The 23,203-nt window shown below is 45.9% G+C and overlaps 1 protein-coding gene across 1 annotated transcript in view; it reads left to right on the top strand.

The window, feature by feature from the left end:
- ankfn1a (ankyrin repeat and fibronectin type III domain containing 1a) overlaps positions 1-23,203 on the top strand; it is a gene marked incomplete at its 3' end in the record, with an annotated part of 221,248 nt that overhangs the window by 44,023 nt on the left and 154,022 nt on the right. Inside the window, exon 2 of the mRNA XM_080790134.1 lies at positions 2,833-2,870. The remainder of the gene's footprint in view (positions 1-2,832; positions 2,871-23,203) is intronic.

Here is a 23,203-nt window from a genome sequence, read left to right as displayed (position 1 = left end):
GTGTGTGTGTGTGTGTGTGTGTGTGTGTGTGTGTGCGCGCGTGTGTGTGTGCGTGTAGGATCGCAAAACCTGCAACCAAACACTTGCATTCTCCTCTGTGTTGTTGTCAAGACAACGGAACATTAGCCGACCGCACCCCCCCCCCCCCCCCCACACACACACACACACAATATCTAACACAGACACTTGCTGCTATTGACATACCAGCCTCTCACATTGTGTGTGTGTGTGTGTGTGTGTGTGTGTGTGTGTGGTGTGTCCACTGTAACCTGTTGTTCATTGGCTATATCTGAAAAAGGCGTGCTTTGTCTGTTTGCCTCTCAGCAGACGATTTGAACCTTAACACACACATATAGGAGCCAGATGACCGTGACATTTTTTTTTGCATTTTTTTCTATTCCTATACATGTCTCTATATAGTTTTATATATCGGTGCGTTTACTTGGCCTTTGCGGACCCTCAGGAGGTTGGCTTCACTGGACCTGAGGGGGGTTGTGTAGTGTATATATAGGGTTAGGAGGAGAAGATAATGGGCCCTGATATGAAAAGGGTTTGATAATCGCTTGCTCCCTAGTTTCTGGGTCTTCCAGTGGTCCAACCACCAGCTCACATGAGCTCTCGGACATTCCTCAATGGACCCTCGTCTGGTTCTGACAGACAGACAGGCAGTGTGTGTGTGCAGGCTGGGTGGTGTGCAGTGTTGTTTTCGTCGACTAAAACTTAAGACGAAAAATGTCCGTCGACTACCTTTTTTCACTGGCGAAAACTACATGGAAACTAAATGAAAACGAAGCTACGATGACTAAGACTAAATATAGTGACAATTTTGTCAACAAATAAAAACTAGACTGAAATGTTAGGAAGGGACTAGTGGACAAGAGATCCAGTATGAGTAATTTTACACTTGGTTGCATGCTGAAAATAGCAGATCTACAAGCACACAACGCTGTGTGCTTGTAAACCTGCTATTTTCAGCAAGTGTAAAATCAGTCCTTACGACGGCATCAATGCCCGCCAAAAATACATTTTAGTCGACTAAATCAGCTGTAGATTCAGTCGACTAAAATCTCATGACATTTAGTCGACTAAAACTAGACTAACACTAACACATTCCTGGTGACTAAAATCAAATGTGACTAAAACTAAAGGAGAACTATTCAAAAGACTATATGACTAAAACTAAGAACAATAACGCGACGCGAGACAGTATCACGCTTAAAAAGGTTCACAGAGTTTATCACAGGAACAGGAACGTACAGTATATATAGTCATAATTGAAGGGTCTGCCGTCCACTAGGGGCAGTATATCTTTAGCTTTCCTGTTTTGTTTGTTGTCAGTTTCATGTTCGTTCAGAGATGCATGTTGTGCTGGTTGGAGGTTCTTCACCTAATAATTGTAAGTTTGTTTGTGTTATGCATATATATGGAACTATGATATAGTTTATGCCTCTTTCTTTTGTTTACACTCTTATGTGAGTAACTGTTTGCTTATACTTTTTCTTGTGATAATTAGCCTGCTTATTTTAGTTAATGTTTTCCTTGATTGTTTGTTTATACTGCAGGGCTTCTTCATCTTTGTCATTAAAGAAACAATTTGACATTGAGGAGTGTATTTCTTCAATAATGACGTGACGACAAGATTATGAGACGTGGAGAAACGTGACATGATAATGACTGATGCAAAGCAAGGCATGACATTGCGTGGCGCTGAGTTGTCTCTCGTAGCCTATATCCATAAAGTATATGCTATACAGCACGGGCAGCACACAATACATTATCATAGTGCACTGTATCTCATGTTCAAGTGTACACAGACTAAAGATGTACAGTATAACTGACTCAGACGTGACGTAACATTCCTCCATGTGTCTCACGCTGCATGCTAGCATACGGTAACTATAACCCATTCTGTGCAGGAACCCCTTTAGGTGTTTTCAAGCATTATGTGTATATACTTTAGCTGTTGAGAAATAGCAGATCTACAAGCTCGTAGAGTGCCGCGCTACGAGCTTGTATAGGTCTGCTATTTTTTGAAAGATCGTGAAAATGTGGTGCAAAGCTTTGAATATATATCTTCTTTCGGAGCGAAGATTTTTGGGTGGTGCACAACCACTCCCAAGGAACAGCAACATGTCCGTGTTCACCTATGTGTGACTATGAGTAGCAGTAGGGGCAAAAGTGGCACTGTTATGCCAGAAACAGAGAGAGAGAGAGATAGTGCTGCACTGTTGCCTGTTGAGAGAGAGAGATATAGGGGAGAGGGGAGTTGCACCACTCAGTTCAACTTCACACGGGTGTGATTTTTAACTCAATTCAATTCAATTCAAAGGGCTTTATTGGCATGAGAAAACATACGTTTACATTGCCAAAAACTCAAGCCTTTGCTTCTGGGACGGTCCCTGGAACAACAGAGGCGGGTCGGCGGCCAATTATACATATCATTTTTGAGGTCCTTAATTGGCGTGAAATATTGAGCACCGCTGACGTAGAAACATGAGGTTTTTTCCAGAACGAGACATTTTGTAGAATCGAGCTCGGGTCTATAAATAAAGGCTATAACTTATAATGTCCTGAATGACATTCCTCCATGTCTCACGCTGGCGTACGTACGGCGTAACTGACTAATGTCCTATAAACGACGGAAGGCTCTGTTTCTAGGAAAATAAATCACACAGAGAGCCCCCCACCCCCCTCCTCCCATGTAGACCTCACTGTGTGGTGTTGAATTGATGCAGTCTGTTAGGCTGCTTTAGTGAACATGACCCCGCATTGAAATGTCCTCTCTCTCTCTCTCTCTCTCTCTCTCTCTCTCTCTCTCTCTGTCTCACACAGAGTCTCGGAACCGCAGGCAGATACGACACGAGGAAAAAGTGAGTTATCCACACCTCCCTCTCTCCTCTCTCTCTCTCTCTCTCTCTCTCTCTCTCTCTCTCTCTCTCTCTCTCTCTCTCTCTCTCTCAATTTCAATTCAATTTCAGAAGGATTTATTGGCATGATGAATATGTTCCACATGGCCAAAGCATATACATACAACAAAACAAATGTCAAACATTGTGCACACAGCAACAAACATCCCAACAATATATCTCTCTCTCCCTCTCTCTCTCTCTCTCTCTCTCTCTCTCTCTCTCTCTCTCTCTCTCTCTCTCTCTCTGGTGTGCCTATGAAAGTGACTATACTCTGTAAATCCTAACGTATAGGTTTTCTGGAAAAACTTCAAACATCATCATCATCATCAGTTTAACCCATTCAGGACACGAACCGTAGATCAAACCCACGGGCTCCTGGGAAACAAAAAGTTTTTTTTAGTGGTAAAGAATATATTTTTGATTAAAAACAAATTTGGTTGGCCTCTCCTTCTGCTGTTTTGTGCGTGCGCGCTGCCGTTCACTTCGTCGTTTGCGGTTCCATTAGAATTAGGCTCATAACTCTCAGAAATCTAGGGAGCTCTCCATGGTTCTGACCAAAAAAGGGCAAACGTTCTTCATTTCTGACTTCAGGAAGCATCTCGTTTGGAATGTATTTAAACGCTTCTAGAGAGAGACTTTATAGGTGTTCCAGTGTGAGGTATAAGAACAGGAGATTATGTGTCCCGAGATTATGTGTCGGAGCGTTTTTAACTCAAATCTTTTCCCTGGAACAACATATTTTCAAGATGGGGGTCGGCGGCCAATTACATATAACATGAAACATGAAAATGTTTTGAGCCACTGAAGTGGAAACATGGGTTTTTTTCAGAAAACTTAGAAGGCGTGTGTGGAGTTTGCCTGTTCTTCCCGTGTCCCCTATAGGGTATAGGTATATACCCTCACAAAATACATGCAGTAGTCCTGGTCTCTAAACTATACCTCCCCCTGGCCAGCCACAGGGGCGCCTGATGGAGTTGGAAAGGAACTGGTCGGAAAATAACGTGTTCCTTCCACGCGCTATACATACGTCCGCCCGGGGGAAACTCTCCCCTTGTCAGGTGAAAAAGAAGCATCTTGGACTCATAGAAGGAAGCATGAGGTCTGCTGCCCCCCCTCCCAGCTGTCTGTGGGTGTGTCTAACATAGGTACCCATAGGTACCCATCAATGTCATTTTGAGATTGAGGCGCAGACGATTAGGATCCCACTGTATCTGTACTGTGACGGTCTGTATATGTCTAGATACAGTCTGTACCGCGGCATCTTTCCATTTATGTCTGTACTCCGAGACACACAGTTCTCCCACGGCCAAGTAAACAGAACCTTGAACCTCAGGAAAGGTTGGCTAAAGGTTTATTAATCCCCCCCCCCGCCCCCCCCCCCCCCCCACAGGGACACTTCATTGTTGCTGCGGAGAGTAGTAAAGAAATAGAGTTTAGAAAAGTACGCACGCATGCACGCATGCACGCGCACCTACTTATACAGCCGGTAATGGGGGCTATAGCAGCAGTGTGCCCAGGGCCATAGTGTTGGTGGTATGGTAATGGTGGCCCTGGGCTCAAGTAGCACATCATTGGACTGTGCACTGAAAGAATTGTATACTTTGCTGTTTATTGAACTTTATAGCACACGGTCATCGGGAATACTGGTTCAGGGTATTAAGTTCCAGGCTCAGATTGCTTAAAAGCATGTCGTTTATTTGGAGGGCAATAATGCGACATTATAAACAGATGCAGGTGGTGATGAGGGGTGATGATTTTTTGGGCTAAACAGAAACAAAGGAGAAAAGAAAGTCACAAAAACAAAGTTAGAAATTATATAACTGACTGAAAGCAACTTAACAAACACAGGTGACATAATACAAATGATAAATCATTCAGTACTTGCTCAAATAATACATCAAAGGAACCGCACAGAACACGAGAAACAGTGGATAACAACAGCATGTCTCTTCTCACAGGGGCACCAAGTCAGTGCCTTTGAGGCTTCCTGCTGTCTCTGCAGGTGTGTGACTCAGTAATGATAGGCCTATCTCTCACAGCCCTTCCCTTTTCTGAGCTATAATGCTGTTGTTGACGTGACGTCACTCCATAGACGTTACATGTTTTAAACAAGTAAGACGCGCGGACGTGGGAAGCGAACGCAGCTCGTAAATTACAATAACAATTAGAATAAATTACGTACTTTAAGTTTTTTTTTTAAGTTTTTTTTTCTTTTCTTTTTTAGGTTTTCTTGAAAAAAAATCACACCTGTGTGAACCAAGTGGTGCAACTCCCCTCTCTCTCTCTCTCTCTCTCTGTCTCTCTCTCTCTCAGAGACACAGCACTACCCCTCTCTCTGTTTCTGGCGCCCCCTACTGCTATGAATAAGTCACACACATACTCGTGCTCATTGACGTACACAAACAGACAAACAAACAAACAGGTACACGGACATTGCAAGCTGGTTGTAGAAGTGGTTGCACCACTTAAAAATTGTCCGTGTTGTTGGGTACAACTTCTCAAATGTATAATAGATAGACAATATTGTAGGCCAATAAGAAAAAAGACGATATATATATATATATTTATACCAAATCTCCCACCCCTCCACCTCGGCTGCCTGCCGCGGGCTATAGTGGTTCAATTTCAATTTGTCGTTAAGTAGTTTTTTTTTTTGTGTGTGTGTACACTGCGTGACAGGGGAGGGGATTCAGCGCGGGATCAATTCTGCCCACGTTATATGGTCATAAAGACGCCCACGCACACACACACACACGCTCTAACCATGAACGTGACACAACGTTCGCCCGCACACATAGACACGCGTAGACACGTGTACACACATTCACCATTGTGACACACACAAGGATAAAATGGTCTTAATTTTTTATAGCATCTTAATCCAGAATGCATTCGCACACACACACACACACACACACACACTAATTCCCACTGCCAGATAATGCACTCGCTCCTTCTGGCTAGACGGAGAGATAGATCTGTGTATAATATTATACGCTCAATGCAATCCTCCTGTCTGCGGCACAACCTCACGTCAAGGAAATGTAGCGTCAGAATTCCGAAAATTGTACTCAAGTCCAGTACTTCAGTCAATGTTCTTAGTTGGTGCGTGTGTGTGTGTGTGTGTGTGTGTGTGTGTGTGTGTGTGTGTGTGTGTGCATGTGCGTGTGCGTGCACGCGCGCATGTGTGTGTATGTGTGGGTGCGCGTGTGTGCGTGCGTGTGTGCGCATGAGGCTAACGCTGTTTGCATTGATCATTTGTCCTATCGAGTTTCAATCATGTGTTCACCGTTTCTGAGGGACAGATAAAACATGCGCGCGCGCGCGCTCTCTCACACACACACACACACACACACACACACACACACACACACACACACACACACACACACACAGGCCCCAAGGCAGCAATTAAGAGTGATGGCTTCTGGTGAAGAGTTGCCATGGTGATATTTAAGCAAGTAGAAATGAGCAAGCTGTCTGTCTGTCTGTCTGTCTGTCTGTCTGTCTGGTTTTGGGTTTTTGTTGGGAAATCAATATTTGTTTATCTAATCAACATCACTTTGCGTCCCCCTGCAGTCTGTCTCCCCCGAGAGAGAGAGAGCGAGAGAGAGAGAGAGAGAGACTGAGAGAGAGAGAGAGACTGAGAGAGAGAGAGAGACTGAGAGAGAGAGACACTGACACTTTGGCTGTCTCTGTTGCTGTTAGAGACATGCTGTTTACCTGGTCTAAAGGTAGTCACAATGTGCTGCTACAGTCTGAGAGGAGAGATGGGGGGGGCGGGGGGGGGGGGGGGGGGAGAGACGGACATCAACTGGATTTACACATTACAATTCAGGCATTTGGCAGACGCTGTTAATCCAGAGCGATTTAAGCGAGTGAGCTATAGGAGTGAGTCTGTACTGCAGTTCTGACTGCAATGGGTTAAGTGCGTTCCATATAGTTTTGGAGCCAGAAGGTAGAAGGTAGAGTTTGGGACGGCGTTTTTTTTTTGTTTTTTGTGAAGGTACTTCCAGCTTCCCTGCGTCGGCTGATCTGAGCGAGTGGGAGGGTTTGTGGGGTTCGATCACACTTGTTGCAACGGGGTGCCATATTATACCTTGCATTTGTAATAGTTATTTTCAAATGCCAAATAGATTTGCCAAGTATGCATGATCACTGTGTATTTCTCTGCCTTCCATTCAAGGTCTGGTCAGCAAAGCACTCTCACCAGTGTGATCATTCTAAAGGCTCTATTCATCGTCTGGAATTTCGGTGGTGAGGTGACCACCGCTCCGGTGGTGATCTGACCACCGGAGCTGAAATAACGTTGAGCGGTGGTGGTGAGTAAAAACAGAGAGAAGTGGTTTGCTCTTCACCGCGGCTCAGTGACGTCATGTCGTGGTTCGGTGGTCAACCCCACCACCGAAAATCCAGACTATATGAATGAGCCTTAACTCAGCTGCAGCTGTCGATCTATAACAGCTGCACTCCTGCCTCCTCCACGCTGTCGGCCAATGGATATACTTATCGTGTGTGTCGCCCCGTATCTGTATAGCGCAGGTCCTTATATGACCATTTAGTATAGAGTCTCTGCTATAGTGGGCTATATAAGAAGTCTCTGGGATTGGGGTTGAGGAGCCCAGGGGGGGGCTGTTGTTATGATCATGATCTTTCAATAAATCTTTTGTCAGTCCTTCCATCCTTTGGAAGATGTATTAGTTATTGAATCGACCACAGCAACACAACCTAGATGACAGGAAGGGGTGTATAGCCTACAGAAAATGACAGAGGGAGAAAGAGAGGAGATGGATGAGGATATAATAATGTTCACACGTCAATTTATGAATGTGGAGCATATACTGTGCATGTGTGTGTGTGTGTGTGTGTGTGTGTGTGTGTGTGTGTGTGTGTGTGTGTGTGTGTGCGTGCGTGCACGTGCTGTACATGCAGAGGTGGCACCTCAGCGATCACTGTGTGAATGTGTGCTGCCACCCACACCCACACAGTGAGTTGTGTGTTGTGAGTTGGCAGCTCGGAAAGGCAGGCAGCGACTGTCTGCCGTGTGCTGATACGGTCAATTACATACCTGTCTGCCCTGTGCTGATACGGTCAATTACATACCTGTCTGTCATGTGCCGATACGGTCAATTATATACCTGTCTGCTGTGCTGATACGGTCAATTATACACCTGTCTGCCCTGTGCCGATACGGTCAATTACATACCTGTCTGCCCTGTGCTGATACGGTCAATTATATACCAGTATGCCCTGTGCTGATACGGTCAATTATATACCCGATACAGGGCTTTTGAAAATCGTGTTATAATGAAGGCTCAATGGAGCTGGATGGAAAAAAAAACCCATAGCTGGTGGGGACGGAGGCGTTGCATATAGCATATAGCATACGGCTGTCTCCGAACATGTGTACGTATACTGTAGTTTCCTTTGTATGTAACAATTGTATGAATATTATTTTTAGCATCGTTATAAATCATGTTCTTTTTCTTCTCGTCCGTTCACGATAGTATATGTGGCTTCGTCCTTGACCCTCAGCCCACACGCTTGGTTTCACTCGACGCGGCGAATGCTTTGTTTTTTTTGCGTTTGTCCGTCGGCGAGCAGTCATAATGTTTGCGCTGTGGATAAATAAGCGCGGTAAAACAAAGGAGCCGGCGGGTAAACGTCAGAAAACATGCTTTGAATGGTTGGCACAGAGACTATATAGAGAGAGACAGGCACAGTGGTGGGAAATGTGTTCAGATGTCTTACTTAACTTATTCTGGACGGGAACCCCTTTTGGTGTTTTAAGCATTATGTTATGCTTTAGCTATTGGAAAATAGCAGACCTACAAGCTCGTGGCGCGCGGCACAGAGTGGCGCGCTACGAGCTTGTAGGTCTGCCGTTTTTGAAAAATCGTGAAAATGTGTCGCAAATCTTTGAATATATTATATTCTTTCAGAACGAACGTTTTTAACTCATGTCTTTGCTTCCGAGGGGTTCGAGGAACAACATGTTTTCAGATGGGGCTCGGCGGTCAAATACATGTAATTTTTGGGGGTCCTTGTCATGAAACACTGAGCAACGCTGATATAGAAACATAGGTATTTCGGAAAACTGTCAGGATTTAGAAGATTTTTTTTTTTTCGACGTCGTCGGGCCTATATGTGTTAATAAAAGTATAGATACTGCGATGTAGACGTACTCCGTTACAAGTACCGTATTCAAGATTTACTCGAGTAAAAGTACAAAAGTATATCGGTATCTAAATGTACTTAAAGTAATAAAAGTTAAAGTACTCCTATTGTAGATCGGCTATTTTCAAATGGCCAAAATGTATTTACTATATAGGGTTGATTTGGTTTATGTATGTTTTCTAATAAAAAATGTCAATCTCCAAAGAAACTAAAGTAACTAAAGTTTTGAAATAATTGTAGTGGAGTAAAAAGTAAATTGTCTGGCTATAGTCTGAGATGTGGTGGAGTAGAAGTAACTTGGAAATACTCCAGTAAAGTACAAATACCTCAACATTGTACTTTAGTAAACGTATATACTCAGTTACTTTCCACCGCCGTCAATAATAAGAACAATATAAAAGAGAAATGGGGAGCGGGGGAGGGGGGGGGGGGTGGTGAACCTCAAAAAAATGCTTTGAATGGTTGGCAAAGACTAGACAGGCGCTATATATATAAATATAAATGTACTCGCCTTACAGAAGCAATAACAGTGACTTATCCACACACACACATGCACACACACACACACACACACACACACACGCACACACACACACAATGAACAATGAACTGCTTGACGTAAGCAGTTGAATTACAAGTACAACGCATATACATAACTGAGGAAATCCAACCGAGGCTCGAGGAAATGCATATTAATCATCTCTGTCGGAAATGGCACTGAAATGGCAGCGTCCATAACCCATTCTGAATGGGAACCCATTTTGGTGTTAGCATCATGTTATGCTTTAGCTATTGAAAAATAGCAGATCTACAAGCTCATAGCGCGCCACCGAGTGGCGCGCTACGAGCTTGTAGGTCTGCTATTTTTGAAAAATCGAAGAACGACTGACATTTTTAGAATCTGATCTCGGGTCAGAATGGGTTAATCAGACCAAGTGTGTGTCCAGTGGAAACCTCGTATGAATCTGATCTCAGGTCAGAATGGGATAACTGACTAGATATGCACTTCATTGACTATATAGTTGCACTTCATCAAAGGGAATGTTGTGCAATATCTCAGGTCTTTTTTTTTTTAGTGGTGCAACCGCTCCCTTATACGGAGCTATGTGTGTGTGGCTGAGCACGAAAACAGCACGGTTGTTTTTTGTCACCACCTGTGTATGCAACCTAACGCACACACACAAACACACACACGCACATATCAACTGTATATATGGTGATTGCGGGTGTGCAGTGCAGTGGCAGTACAGTGCAGTAGAGGATATATACAGTAGAGGGACCCCCACACGGTATAACACCAACAGCGTTACTGTTGGTGTGTTTCATGGTGTTTTTTATTTTCCTCCTGTGAACGTGTTATTTGTATGCAGCTGTGACTTTGTCTCCAAGACAAGTGTATCCTTATAGGGAAACACATGAAGATAACCTTGAACCATGTACTCTCGTATGTCCAAGCCAGAGTGGGAGATAGCGACATACGCTTTGATCTCGCCAGCAAAGCGGTGGTGCCCTATATGGGGCTATAAAGTTCCAAACACTGCTCCTATTATATATGGCTGGAACTATCCCATTGAGATGGAATGAGCCACTTTCCGCATTCCATAAGTTCCAATGGGAGTCAACGCTATAGTGGTCGTCGCCACTCTCTTATACTATAGATCACTGTGGTCCAAAAGCCCGTTCGTTTTTCAGGGTTCAAATGAAGAGCCTTTGTGCTCCCGACCGGTGTTGTTTTCGTCGACTAAAACTAAGACGACTAAAACTACCTATTTTCAAATATATGACAAAAACAAATGAAAACTAAGCTTACGATGACTAAAACTAATTTAATAAATATAAACAATAATTTAATAAAACAATTTCGTCGACAAATAAAAACTAGACTAAAATGTCAGGAAGGAACTATAGTGGACAAGACACAACACTTGGTTGCATGCTGAAAATAGCCGATCTACAAGCTCACGCTGTGAGCTTGTAGATCGGCTATTTTCAGCAAGTGTAAAAAACACTCACTACGACGGCATCAAGACCCGCCGAAATTCATTCTAGTCGACTAAATCAACTGTAGATTTAGACGGGCGGATGGACGGACGAACACTCGAACAGTTGCGTGGGCAGGAACGTCTCGTCACGACTCGAGCTTTGTAAGTGACCTCTCTTAGTTTTTTAACTTTGTTTTTATTCAAAAGTTTTCTTTTTGTACACCAAATAACAATGAACAATCAAACGACAGTAAAAAACATACGAATCAATGAAAACAAAAAGCAGAAGAAACAAAAAACATACATAAAAAATGAAAAACAGCTTGACATAACTACTACAGCATTTTCCAAGTTGAGTTAGGCATGAGAAGAGCTGGAGACGTGACTCACAATACACTTCAGTTATATAAAAGCATTTTTTTCACAGTCCCAAAAAAATTTGTGTATGGTCCCCGATTTCGCCACAATTTCTCCAACACAGTTCTATGGATGGTGTTTTCACATAATTATGACGAGATGACCAGAGGAGTATTGAAAATACCTAGTTTTGAGTTTCCAATCGAATTCCTTCCACATCTGGCTATTTATTCCCTTGTGACAGCTTTCACACATTTTTTCTGCAAGTGCAAGTGCAAGTAAGTGACCTCTCTAACAAAGTATACCAACACACACACACACACACACGCACACACACACACACACACACACACACGCACGCACGCACGCACACACGCACACACACGCACACACACACACACGCACACACACACGGTTCAAGGTGATCTCCGTTATTGCATCTTGTGTACACATGCTGTAAGAGGGACATGTTATTCCCATGCCTCCATTCCTCAGACATTGTGTCCATATATACAGTAGCAATAGCCGTACAGTGATAAATGGAATAGACGGAGATGTGGGTTTTTTTTTGTTGAGTCGTGTTACGGTACGTCGTGTGAGACGGAGATGTGTTTTTTTTTTTTTTTGAGTCGTGTTAACACACAATTACTAATCTTCTCTTCTGGGCCCCGGCACAACAACATTTCCAGATTGGGAGCACGGGGGCGCACAGACATTTCACAAAAGTATTTAGTTAAAGACCTTTTATAAGCCTTGTATACAAAGCCAACTGGAGTCGTGACTGAATCATGACAACAAACCCAATTTATCTCATTTTTCTTCTTTGTAATTGTGTGTCTGGGTCTGAAAACCCACCTTTTCAGACTCCCATCATGGCCCATAGCACTTATACCCTACCCCCTTAGATAGCATTTCTGTAGACTTGGATAGCATTCGATACAGACTTATACCATGTTATGTAGACGGCACTATAGTTGCATTGTATGTAGTCATAGCACGTCATAGTACATATGCATAGCATAGTATAATATATATGTATATAGTTCATATGTATAGTGTCATTATATAGATATTCCACTGTTACTTTCTTTGCCTACGCACGTTTCACGATAAATGCTTTTTATGTGATGTATTCCCATGCTTTTTTTGTTCTTGCTTAATGTAAATCGCTCTGGATTAAGAGCGTCTGCTAAATACCTAATTTGTAAATTGTAAATTGTCCAAAAATATTGTGTTTATAGTCATGATTAGCAGATCGACAAGCTCATGGCGCGTCACCGAGCGCTATACGAGCTGGTATAGGTCTGCTATTTTTGAAAAAATCGAAGAACGACTGACATAGAAACATAGATTTTTTCAGAAAACTGTCAGGATGTAGAAGACACTTTCGCTCTATCAGTGTTCAGGTTATGTTGTTGGTTTCAACTGCGTGGAGGGAGGGGGGGGGGACGGGGGTTTGTGAGTCTGCCTCATGCTTGCGCAGAGTATACACAGGATATGCCGCATACAATGCAATATAGTTGCAATAACACGTCTTGCTGAGAGTGCATGGTCTGACTGAACCTTCCTTACAGTCGAGTTTCATCAGCTTTCCAAACGCGTGTATGTAGTTCAACCTTCTAAACACCCCCCCCCCCCCCAAGCTTCGCCACAGGCCCACATTCTCTCATAGTTTCTATGTATCGCACCTTATATAAGAGTCCAACTTCTCTTAGTTATAGTCACATTTTAGTCACCTGGAATGTAGCCTGGGGCCCACCTATGCTTGCTATGGCATCGGCAGCTCCCGGCAGGATCCGCCGGGAGAATCTAGAGACGCAGCTGCGCGCGACATGAGACTAATTAATTAGAGCGACACAGAGAGAGAGAGAGAGAGAGGAGTGTGTTTGCGTACGAGTGTACGTGTGTGCGTGAATTTAACAAAGGTGCAGAGGATCAGAAATCAGCAGAGAGTGAGCGACGTTTGCGCTACTCTATGCCGCGTTGAAGAGGACTCGGTCCCAGACTTTTTTTTCTCTCCCTGGAAATAAAAACGTCTGGGTTTCCGAGGCTACCTGGAATGTGAATTGGCGCTGCGACGCGTTGTGAGCTTGTAGTTAGGGCCGATTCGTACTCCTATTTTACCGCTGTTTCGGCGCTGTAGTGACGAAATGATTTCGGCTCGTCAGAAATTTTCAGTAGCACCGAAGAGGCGACTTTAGGACGGTAACCCCCCGCCCCCCCCCCCGAACCTCAAATGACGTCAAATTGTAGGCTCTACAGCGCCGAACCGACTTCTATTCGGCTCTAAAATAGGAGTATGAATCGGCCCTAAGTGGTAGTGAGTCTGCAGATTTGACAGCAAATCTTGATTTTAGTTTCAGTCACATAGTGTCATGATTGGTTCTCATTTAGTTTTTAGTCACATGCTAGTCAACTGGAATGTCTTAGTGTTTTTAGCCGACTAAATATCATAAGCTTTTAGTCGACTAAATCTACAGTTGACTAAAATGTATTTTGCCGGGCCTTGATGCCGTCGTCGTCGTGACTGATTTTAAACTTGCTGAAAATAGCAGATCTACAAGCTCACAGCGCGTCGCGCTGTGTAGATCTGCTATTTTCAGCATGCAACCAAGTGTAAAATTACTTATACTGGATCTCTTGTCGACTAGTCCCTTCCTAACATTTTGGCCTAGTTTTTATTTGTTGACAATTATCAATATATTTGGTCTCAGTTTTAGTTTTTAGTTTTTCATTTAGTTTCCGTTTAGTTTACATCAGTGAAAAAGGTAGTCGACGAACATTTCTTGTCGTCGTATTAGTCGACAGAATCCACACTGAGGTAAATGTATACCGAGTCGCTTTCCACCACTGACCAATGAGCAAGGCAGAGGCAAGGAACCTGCAATCAGGTGCTCAGGAGACAGCCATGCAATCAGGTGCTCAGGAGACAGCCATGAAACCAGGTGAAGCAATCAGGTGCTCAGGAGACAGCCATGCAATCAGGTGCTCAGGAGACAGCCATGAAACCAGGTGAAGCAATCAGGTGCTCAGGAGACAGCCATGCAATCAGGTGCTCAGGAGACAGCCATGAAACCAGGTGAAGCAATCAGGTGCTCAGGAGACAGCCATGCAATCAGGTGCTCAGGAGACAGCCATGAAACCAGGTGAAGCAATCAGGTGCTCAGGAGACAGCCATGCAATCAGGTGCTCAGGAGACAGCCATGAAACCAGGTGAAGCAATCAGGTGCTCAGGAGACAGGCATATACAAAATATAGAAATAGTAAAAAGGGATAAAACATAATGGAATAAAGGCACAGTTAATAGTTAAAAAGGAGGAAAACTTTTTTTAAACCAACATGTCTCGACCGTCGAAACATGTTGGTTTAATAAAATGTTCCTCCCTTATAACTATTAACCCATTTTGGACTGATTAAAAAAAGGGGCTTCTCAGGTAAATCCTAACAGTTTTCTGAAAAACCCATGTTTCTATATCAGTTGTGCTCAACCTTTTTCCATGCCAAGGACCCCCAGAAGAAGTATCTCTATTGGGCCACGGACCCCCATCTCAAAATATGTTGTCCCCCCCCAGAAGCAAATATTTTAGTTAAAAATGTTCGCTCTGAAATATTATATTCAAAGATTTGCACCACACTTTCACGACTTTTCCAAAATAGCAGACCTATACAAGCTCGTAGCGCGTCACTCGGTGGCGCGCTATGAGCTTGTAGATCTGCTTTTTTTCCCAATAGCTAAAGTATAACGTGACGCTTAAAAAAACACCAAAAAAAGTGGTTCTCTGCGGGGTTTTTTTCTACCGACAATGAGCAGCTGAAAAAAACACACTGTACAGTACATGTTCAATGAGATCTGTCTGAGGACAGTAATTAATGCAGGAACAGTCGTACCCCTCCGTCTGAGTTCCGAGGGGCCCATTAAGTGTCATGGCAACGTGAACGTCAGTGCATTTTAACATTGGCATAATTCTCATAATCAGATAACGTCCTGTGCTTTATTGCCCATTAGAATTAACCCATTCTGAACGGGAACCCCTTTTGGTGTTAGCATCATGTTATGCTTTAGCTATTGAAAAATAGCAGATCTACAAGCTCATAGCGCGCCACCGAGTGGCGCGCTACGAGCTTGTAGGTCTGCTATTTTTGAAAAATCGAAGAACGACTGACATGTTTAGAATCTGATCTCAGGTCAGAATGGGTTAATCAGACCAGTGTGTGTCCAGTGGAAACCTCGTATGAATCTGATCTCAGGTCAGAATGGGTTAAGCATGACATGGAAATGATGTCTCTTTTTGGTTCGGCCGCACTCTTTCTCGGCACGATTACGTTCGTCTAAAACTTTTCTGGGAAAACCGTTTCCGTTAGTTCGTATTGAAATATCCCATTTAGGCCTGACTTTTTTTAAATGTATTTTTTTCCTGAAAAACCTCATGTTTCTATATCCGTGGCATGCTCAATATTTCATGTCAAGGACCACCCAAAAAATATATGTAATATGCCTCCGGCCCCCGCACCTGAAAATATGTTCCATGAGGGACCCTCCCCCCAGAAGCAAAGATTTGAGTAAAAAATGTTTGTTCTGAAAAAAACATATATTCCACATTTGCGGCCACATTTTCACGATTTTTCAAAAATAGCAGACCTACAAGCTCGTAGCGCGCCACTCGGTGGCGCGCTATGAGCTTGTAGATCTGCAATTTTTTCAATAGCTAAAGCATATAGCATAATGCTAACACCAAAAGGGGGTTCCCGCCCAAAATGGGTTAAAATAGGTTGGTTTCCACACAAGCGCCTCAGGGGCTCTCTGCGATCGTATCTATATTACCGCTCATAACCCGTTTTAACCCGAACGTTAATCCTAATCCCTTTAGGAGTGCTTTTGTGGTATGTTAATTTGTTTTGAGTATACTTTTACTCACTGCAGGTTTATTTATTTTTATTTTATTTACTGAACGTATATATTTTTCATATCAATAGTTCAGTACTTTCATTCGAGTTTGCCTTTTTTACTTTTCGCGAACGCAGTGAGCACTTACTATGAGACCTAGCAGATCATGTCTGTGTGTCCGTGTGTCTGTGTGTCACGCTTTTGTGCCCATATATGGAGCTGCTTTGGGGACTCCTTATATGGTTATGGCTGAGTCATGGTGACAAACAAGCTGGAATATGCCAACGAACAAGTATAACTACGTTGCGTTCGCTTCCCGCGTTTGCGCGTCTTACTTGTAATTATGACAATAAAAGTATGCAAATAAATGGTTCGTATAAAAGGACAAAATGTACAAACGTTATAGACAATTGGAAACACCTGCCAAGTGCCAATTAACCCTAGTGCTGGCAGTCTCTCCTCCCCCCCTCCCCCCAGCCATAAACGAGTGAGAGCATATGTAGATACATCAATCTAGACGCCTCACTGGAGCGACGAGTCATCACGGCCAACATTTTAAATTATTATTTAATAATCACACCCGTGTGAAGTGAGGGGCGCTAATATATTAAAGTCTAACTCATGTTGACTAGGTGATGTAATGGTGATGTACGTAAAACAAACGGTGACAAAACAAACATTGCATTCTCTTTATTGTCAATGGCATTATTTAATGTTTGTGTTAGGGACACAAGATGACATAACATTATCCCTTGATTGTCAATGGCGTCTTTAAAACAAACACTGAACTAATAGGATATTAGTTGTATATAGGAGCGGCTATAACGCCCCTCAATAATCCATATTATTCACAATTAGTATGCTATGCCAATAGTGTTCAACCACATATTATGTTTATTCAACTGCCACAGTATAGGAGACTTCAGTCTTAACATATAGCATGTTCACAGCACGCAGGCATTTACATTTTTATCCTCGTAGGTGTCGGCATATCTATTGTCTTGTATGCGGCGCCCCTGAGACACCTATGCATACCAGATGTTTCTTTAGATGTGTATGTCAAAATCACTCAGTCTGAAGTACAGTAACTCCACTCAATATGTATTCAACTTCTGTTCTGTGTCCTGTATATACTGTATATTGTCATTGCATTTGTGAAAACAGTTGAGGCTCATACTGTACGTAGTCTGGATTTTCGGTGGTTAGGTGACCACCGAACTACACCATGACGTCACGAGCCGCGGTGAAGGGCAAACCACCGCCCCCAGCCCTTCTCTCTGTTTTTTTTACTCACCACCGCTCCACGTTATTTCAGCTGCGGTGGTCAGCTCACCACCGGAGCGGTGCAGGTCACCTCACCACCGGAGCGGTGCAGGTCACCTCACCACCGGAGCGGTGCAGGTCACCTCACCACCGGAGCGGTGCAGGTCAGCTCACCACCGGAGCGGTGCAGGTCAGCTCACCACCGGAGCGGTGCAGGTCACCTCACCACCGGAGCGGTGCAGGTCACCTCACCACCGGAGCGGTGCAGGTCACCTCACCACCGGAGCGGTGCAGGTCACCTCACCACCGGAGCGGTGCAGGTCACCTCACCACCGGAGCGGTGCAGGTCAGCTCACCACCGGAGCGGTGCAGGTCAGCTCACCACCGGAGCGGTGCAGGTCACCTCACCACCGGAGCGGTGCAGGTCAGCTCACCACCGGAGCGGTGCAGGTCACCTCACCACCGGAGCGGTGCAGGTCACCTCACCACCGGAGCGGTGCAGGTCACCTCACCACCGGAGCGGTGCAGGTCACCTCACCACCGGAGCGGTGCAGGTCAGCTCACCACCGGAGCGGTGCAGGTCACCTCACCACCGGAGCGGTGCAGGTCACCTCACCACCGGAGCGGTGCAGGTCACCTCACCACCGGAGCGGTGCAGGTCACCTCACCACCGGAGCGGTGCAGGTCACCTCACCACCGGAGCGGTGCAGGTCACCTCACCACCGGAGCGGTGCAGGTCACCTCACCACCGGAGCGGTGCAGGTCAGCTCACCACCGGAGCGGTGCAGGTCGCCTCACCACCGGAGCGGTGCAGGTCGCCTCACCACCGGAGCGGTGCAGGTCGCCTCACCACCGGAGCGGTGCAGGTCACCTCACCACCGGAGCGGTGCAGGTCACCTCACCACCGGAGCGGTGCAGGTCACCTCACCACCGGAGCGGTGCAGGTCACCTCACCACCGGAGCGGTGCAGGTCACCTCACCACCGGAGCGGTGCAGGTCACCTCACCACCAAAAATCCAGACTATGAATGAGCCTTTAATCTAGTTGGCTTTGTCACTACGGTACAGGTCAAGTCGTGTGCACTCCATATGGCTGCCATATGCTTTGTCTTGCTGAAACAAAGACCCTCACACCAAACGGGTTCCATTTGAACACACTCAGAGAAAAAAAAAAGGTCAACTTAATATAGGCCTATACCATAATTTGGCGACCATTGCTCTGATTGGCTCAATGTGGGACTATAGATGTGAAAAATGTAGTAGTCCAAACCTACACGAGGTGACTTGTAACTTGAACCTTTCGAATAATTGCACTGGACTATTATGTATTTATAGGACGACCGTTGAGCCGATTCTACTCGATGGCTAACGAGACACGGACACTTTCAAAGAAACAAGAGAAACGGTTGTATGGCACTCACACCCGCCTTCGAATGAGAGCGCAAAAAAGCTGTCTTGGAAGAGCCACCCATCGACCGATCTAATACAGCGGGGCGGCATAGCTAACCTATCGTTCATTTTATGATAAAAGCGCCACATTTGGCAGAGGTGTTGATAGATATATATCGGGGACAAATCTGGACATCCCAAATTCTCATGCTGGTGGGGCGTGGCAGCCATTTTTTTCAAAATGGCCACCAGCGGTTTGTCAAATCCTCCTAGACGACCCTCTAGGCAGCTACAATATTTGCTGAAAGGAGGCTGAAATGTCGCATGAAGGTCAAGTGCTTTCATACCAATTGGCTAAAAGGGGTGGGGCAAATGCAATGGGAGTGGCCTATCTATCATAAAATGGTGCATAACTCTGGTCATCTTCCAAAAAGGGGGTAAACTTGACTCTCTAGACTCTAGAGAGGAAGTAAAAATCGTAACAAGGTTTCCGTAGGTGAACCTATACGGAAGGATCATTATACCGTCGGTCCAAGCTATCCTCGCGCAGGGGTCTGGAGGACACGAACCGCTCACCACGGCCCCACGTGGGGCCCAAAGAAAGGCCACTCTCAAACGCCCCCGGGCCAGACACACACCTTCCCCGTGTGTTTCTTCACTAGTCCAATCCAGAAGAACAACAGTTTAGCCGGCCACTGCTATACAGAGCTGACAATGAGGTTATATAATCTTCCCTTCTTCTCATGGAGTCCTGCCCTCAAAGCAGACCAGAGGTATAGAAAACCGTCGTTATACCCTGATGTCATCGCTATATAGGGACACACGCCTCAGTAAGCAGGGACTGCATTGGGATATGGTAATGGACTGGGACGTCTTCGGGCGTGGCATTGTGAAATACATGACGATGAAAAAGGTATAAAAGCTGGTCCCTCAGATATAGGAGAAGTATAAAGCATGGGGAAATAGAAATAACGTCACCTAGTTACCAACCCCCCCCCCCCCCCCCCTGATTTGACTGTTTTCCCAGAACGGTTTTAGATAAAAAAAACGTTGCTGGGAAAGAGTGCGCCGAACCAAAAGAGACACTTCCATTTCATGCTAAATCTAATGGGGCAAAATACAACATTTGGAGAACCCACTGCATGGTACTAGACTGGACTCCTAATGTGTCTTACTCATTCTGAAGAAAAACCTGGAGACTTTGACATTCAGTATTAAAGTGGGCATTGTGATCGGAATAAGAACATTATAATGGTGTGTTAAAACAGAAGAACATCTAGAATTTAGCCACACGGACAAGAGCGAGTCTTTGTCACGGACACATTTGTCCGTGTACGGACGTGTTGATGACCCCTGGTCATCACAGCGCATTGCGCACACACACACGCACACACACACACACCTGTGGAACCCGAAATGACTGCACGATGAAGACAAAAGCATCTCCACTCTTTCATACGGCTCAGTAAACATGAATTAAGACTTGTAAAACCGTTAAATACTAATGAACAGATACATATATGTTCACGAAGAGATGAATACGTTAACAAATAATAGTAGAAAATAGAACAAATAAAAGCAATATGAATGAATGAATTGGTAAAGATAAATAAAATGCTTGGGCTTCTGGGAGCACTGTCCGTCGTTCGCATAATGTCTCGTTGAAATATTTCACTTCAATCATTTTATAATGATTAAAAAAATCACACCCGTGTGAAGTGAGGGGTGCTCGTGTCGTCGCACATCGCCATACGTCGTCTCATTCCGGCCAATCGGGAAATTTGCGTCCTCACCTTCGTCTTCGATGTTTGTGTTCACACAAACAATCAACATTGTCCATTCATTGTCGATGGCATTTCACTGTTTGTGTTGGACAAAGTTTGTGTTTGCACACAAGCACTATAAAAGCTGGACATGGGAGAGGCTAGCGCCCCTCAAACATCAGTGTGAAGTGGGGGTGGGGGGGTCTCATCATCACATTCCGGCCAATCACAATTGGCATCTTCACTGTTCTGGCTCAGCCAATCAAACCATCGCTATGGGGTACACACGCACACACCCAAAGCTGGGAGTAGGAAGGCGCTGGCGCCCCTCAAAGAAAGTAAAAAAGGTGCCGCGGTCGTACTGTCGTAGTGCTTCGTTGTCACGGGTCGGTCCTACCCGCTCCGAGATCCACATTGGATCCGAGTATCGGATTCGAAGAGTCTTTTTAGGTCGGCGGCGGCTTTTCCAAATGGATCCCGATGTCCACGTAGCGTCCAATTTTCCTTTCCATCTTCATCTTCAAGATGTTCAGCCACCCGCTGTTCTGCGCCGGATGCGCGAGACTCAGGACCTTCCGTCTGGTGAAGAGAATCTCGAGCGGTTCGCGGGTCTTTGCGGTGCAGGCGCCCGGCTTACTGCCGGTTTTCTTGGTCATGGCCACCAGTTCCGACCTGATGTTGTGCGGAAGCCCCGACAGCTTCAGGTTGTACCTGTTCACCGCCAGCTTGCACAGCGTCTTCAGGCCAGGGCTTAAGTCTAAGATAAACAGGTTTTCGGCCGGTATGGACCTCTGACCTCGGCCGGATACTTTGTATCCCCCGAAGAGGACGATGCGGTCTCCCACCATGCTGCAGCACATGTAATACATCCGAGACGGGCCTTTGCCCGTGACCTCGACCCTCCTCCAGGAGAAGGCCTCCGGGTCGAACCTCCACAGGTCGTTGAAGCTCCGGTCCCGGTTGCAGCCGCCGAATATGTACAGCTCGCCGTGGTAGGCGAAGGCCGAATGGCCCCAGCGTCCTTCCGGGGAAAAGTGCGTCGCGGACGACGACGACAACGACGTCGTCGTCGTGGAGCTCAGCCAGCAGTCGGTCTCCGTGTCGAACACTCGGACGGCGCTGCTGTAGCTCCCGTCCCCGTAGCCCCCGAACACGAACACGCGCGCCCCGACGACGGTGGCCGTGTGACCCTGCAGCGACGCGGGCGGCGGAGGCGCGCCGCCTCTCGCCTTGACCGCGGACCAAGCCATGGCGGCCGTGTCCAGCTTGTAGATGACGTTGGTGTACCTCTGCTGGGTGTACCCGCCGTAGACGTACATGGCGGTCCCGAGCGCGCAGGCCGAGTGGTCGCGCCTCTCCGCCGGCGCCTCCCCGGAGACCACCGGCCTGGACCAGCGGTGCGTGTAGACGTCGAAGGCGTACAGCACGTCGCTGTACTGCCACAGCTTTTTCCTGTCGCAGCCGTACCCTCCCCAGACGTAGATGGCGTCCTCTATCAGCACCGCCGTGTGGTCGTAGCACCGGGGGGGGACCTCGAAGGGACGTCTCCCTCCTCTGTTCGGCACCGGGGGCAGCTTGATCCAGCGCAAGGAGACCGCGTTGAAGATGTGCACCTCGATCTGGTCGGCGTCGTCGCCCGTGCCGGACTCTCCGAGGAAGTAGACCTGGTTCCTGACCGCCACAGCAGCATGGTTTCCTCCTTTCGGTCCTCTTCCGGCGCACATTTCACAAGCCTTGGCTTGCGATGCCGGGCCAAACGGTTATCTCCCGTATAAACAAACTGGACTTCCTTTCCTGTCAAGAACAGACGCTCAAAGAGCGCACGACGCGTCGCAAATGCGGATGCGTAACGGCATGACCCCGAGATATGGGACAGTCGAGCGTGTTGAAAACACCAATGTCGTCAGAATGGGTTGCCGTCGTGTCTGCTGTCGCTTACATTGGTACGGTGGCACACACGTTCCGCGAAGGTTGGCCAATCCGCACGGCCGGCGGGTTGGGTTGGCCAATCAGGAGAGTGGATTGCCTGCGGTCTGATCAGATCAGACGTTTTCAAAGTGGCGTCCAACCAAGGACCCCTCAGGGTTTTCTGGAGGGGGTGAAAGGCTGTGACTTTGATAAAAAGGAAAATAAAAATCACACCCGTGTGAAATGAGGGGCGCTCTTGTTATCGTACATCAATCTATGTTATCATTTAACCATGATACAAACATTCAATATTTTTATATTATATTTAAGGTTACCCTTCAATGTCAATGGCGTTTAATGTTTTGATGTTTTCTTTACATCATCTTTAGCGGAATTACAAGTAAGACGCGCAAACGCGGGAAGCGAACGCAGCTTGTGTGTGTGTGTGTGTGTGTGTGTGTTTTTTGTGTGTGATACAGCTGCGCCCTCTGGTGGCGGGCAGGTGGTGTTACAGCGTGACAGACGGACACACAGACAGACAGACATGTTCTGCTAGGTCTCATAGTTAGTG

This window comes from Protomyctophum bolini (genome assembly GCF_963924005.1).
Source record: "Protomyctophum bolini genome assembly, chromosome: 18".
NCBI classification, from domain to species: Eukaryota; Metazoa; Chordata; class Actinopteri; order Myctophiformes; family Myctophidae; genus Protomyctophum; species Protomyctophum bolini.
Note: the sequence above shows the minus strand (reverse complement) of the source record. Positions and strands in the feature narration are given on the sequence as shown.